General features: G+C 43.0%; 1 pseudogene; it reads left to right on the top strand.

The window, feature by feature from the left end:
• The first annotated feature begins 209 nt into the window (after positions 1 to 209).
• On the top strand, positions 210 to 3,394 carry LOC118887352 (annotated as a pseudogene).

The following is a 3,394-nucleotide window of genomic DNA, read 5'->3' as shown; positions in this document are numbered from 1 at the left end:
ACAGTGGTTTAGACTCCGCACTCCCAATGCAGGGAGCCTGGGTTCAATCCCTTGCTCAGGGAACTAGATCCCACATGCATGCCACAACTAAGAGTTTGCATGCTGCAACTAAGGAGCCAGAGAGCCACAACTAAGGATCCTGCCTGCCGCAACTAAGGAGCTCAAGTGCTGCAACTAAGGAGGTGGTGAGCTGCAACTAAGGAACCTGCATGCCGCAAGTGAGACCCGGTGCAACCAAATAAATAAATAAATAAATAAATATTAAAAAAATATATCACCCACGATGTCCAGCATACAATAAAATAATTATTACTGTGAAAAAGCCCAGAGATTTGACCCCTGATGAAGAAAAACAAACAAATAAAAATCAATGAACAGACTCCAAGATGACCCAAATGTTGGAATTAATAGACAATAATGTTAAGTAGCTATTAAAATATTTTTATGGACTTAAAGAAAAATATAGTATAATGAATAGATGGATGGTAAATTTCAGCAAAACAATGGAAACTATAAAAAAAGAACCAAGTGGAAATTCTAGAATGGAAAAATAAAATATCTGAAATTAAAATTTAACTTTAGGGAATTAACAGCAAATTGGAGACTTCAGAAGAAAGGATTAGTAAACCTGAAATCAGATCAATAGAAATGATCCTATCTAAAGAAGAAAAAGAAAATAAGATTTAAAAAGATTAACAAAGCCTCAGTAAACTATGGGACAATATCAAGCAAGCTAACATATATATAATTGGAGAGAGAAAATGAGGCCAAAAAAAATGAAGAAACAAAGACCAAAAAAAATTGCCCAAATTTGGAAAAAGAGAACAAGTTACAAATCCAAGAAGCCTAGCAAACCCTAAGCAGGATTAAAAAAAAAAAAGACATCTAGGCACATTATAGTTAATATGCTGAAAATCACAGTTAAAGAGAGAATCTCAAAACCCACCAGAGGAAATAAAATACATTACCTACAAGGGAGCACCAATACAAATGACAGTTGACATCTCATCAGAAACAATGGAGGACAGAAGACAACAGAATGACATCTTTAAAGTGTTGAAAGGAGAGTCAACCAGGAATTATATATTCTGTGAAATTACCCATTAAAAATGAAGATGAAATAAAGACATTTTCAGATAAATAAAAGCTGAAAGAATTCATTGCCAGCAGGTCTGCACTACAGGATATGCTGAAGTAAACTTGTAGCCATCGGCAGGGTGAAGAGTACTGGAAATGGTAAATATGTGGAGAACATATCTATCTTTTTATGTATAACGTATTTTCTTCTTCTTTTATTTTCTTTGAGAGGTGACTGACTGTTTAAAGTAAATGTAGGACTTCCCTGGTGGCACAGTGGTTAAGAATCTGCCTGCCAATGCAGCAGACACGGGTTCGAGCCCTGGTCCGGGAAGACCCCACATGTCGCGGAGCAACTAAGCCTGTGCATCACAACTACTGAGCCTGTGTGCCACAACTAGTGAAGCCTCTGTGCCTAGAGCCCATGCTCCACAACAAGAGAAGCCACTGCAATGAGAAGGCCGCACGCTGCAATGAAGAGTAGTCCCAGCTCGCCGCAACTAGAGAAAGCCCAACACAGCCAAAAATAAATAAAATAAATTTATAAAAAAATAAAGTAAATGTAATAATATAATACTGTTGAAAGATAAACTGAGGCACATTAAACTTTTGAAGAGTTCATTGGAGCAAACATTGATTTGAATCAGGCAGTGCCAAACTGAAACTGGTTAGAGGGTACTCTAATGTCAGGAGCCAAGGGAAAAGGCTTTTACAGAGCAGTCGCAGGAGCAAAGCAAGGAAATTATTGAATTAGCTCTAGTTTGAGCAGTTGCATTATTTGGGAAATTCTAGTTGGCTGTTTGAGATTGGTTGTTCTCAAGTTTTGATTTTTTTCCCTTGAGGCATTTATAGAAATTGACTCTGGCTTAGGTTTTGGCTTGCTTACTTTGGCTACCAAAGCATTAGAGCCACCCTAGTCTAATGACTTCCTTGTTAATGACTTTCACGATAGTGTGGGGTTTATTATGTATGTATCTGTAAAATACATGACAACAATAGCAAAAGGTGGTAAATAAAATTTTAATGTAATAAGATTCTCATATTTTACATATTCATTCATTTAATATACTCATTCTAAATAGACTGTGATGAGTTAAGGATGCATATTATAATCCCTAGAACAACCACCAGAAATGTAATTGAAAGACGGGATAGTTAGGGAGTTTGGGATTGACATGTACACAATGTTATATTTAAAATGGATAACCAACAAGAACCTACTGTATAGCACAGGGAACTCTGCTCAATATTATGTAACAACCTAAATGGGAAAATAATTTGAAAAAGAATAGATACATGTATATGTATAACTGAATCACTTTGCTGTACACCTGAAACTAACACAACATTGTTAACCAACTATATTCCAGCCCCTTTTCCTCTCGCGGGTCCCGGGTCTTGGTTTGCTAAGTGCACTTGGGCCCGGCAGGTGCTGAAAGGTTGGGGTCGTGGACCCTCGCCAGGTCTCAGCAGCACGGAGGTGCAGGCTGTCGCCGAGGGCGCGGGGCCGGCGACGCTAGCGGCGCGCTCAGCCCCGGGGCCCCCGCCCCTGTCCCCGGCCAGGCCCTGGCTCTAGCCTCCGTCCCGGCCGCGGCCTCGCAGTTCACCCTGCTGGTGATGCGCCCCTGTGGAGGGCAGGATGAGGCTGCGGCCGAAATGCGTCCTGCGGCAGGCTCCGGCCCTGGGGGGGCAGCGCCAGGGCGGGCAAGCACGTTCGGTACCTGTGCGAAGTGGCGGGGGATGGCGAGGAGGAGGCGGGGGAAGACGAGACAGACCTGCTGGACGCTTCGGACCCCGGGGGGAGGCGAGAGCACAGCTAGTTTGGAGGATCTGGAGGACGAGGAGACCCACTCTGGGGGAGAGGGAGGCAGCACGAGAACCCGGAGCAGGGGCAGCGGCGGGGGCAGAATGAGCAAGTCCTGCACCTACGAGGGCTACAGTGAGACCACGAGCCAGGTGGCCAAACAGTGCAAGCCGTGGATGTGCAAGAAACACCGCAACAAGATGTACAAGGATAAGCACAAGAAGAAGAAAAGTGACCAGGCCCTGAACTGTGGTGAGGCCGCCCAGGCTGGCAGCGCGGGAAACGTCAAACTTGAGGAAAGTGCAGATAATATACTCTCCACTGTTAAAGAGAGAACAGAATCTTTTGGGGATCAACCTGCAAGACCTACTCTTTTAGAACAAGTGTTAAATCAAAACAGACTTCTTACTAAGAAGTCCAGAAGTGGTGCAGTTTTTACAGAAACAGCAACAACTATTGTATCAGCAAGTTTTGGAGCAAAGACAACAGCAGTTTCCAGGAACATCAGTGTGA

This window comes from Balaenoptera musculus, chromosome 20, assembly GCF_009873245.2.
Source record: "Balaenoptera musculus isolate JJ_BM4_2016_0621 chromosome 20, mBalMus1.pri.v3, whole genome shotgun sequence".
In the NCBI taxonomy this organism is placed as follows: Eukaryota; Metazoa; Chordata; class Mammalia; order Artiodactyla; family Balaenopteridae; genus Balaenoptera; species Balaenoptera musculus.
The sequence above is the reverse complement of the archived record's forward strand: the minus strand, read 5'-3'. Positions and strand labels throughout refer to the sequence as shown.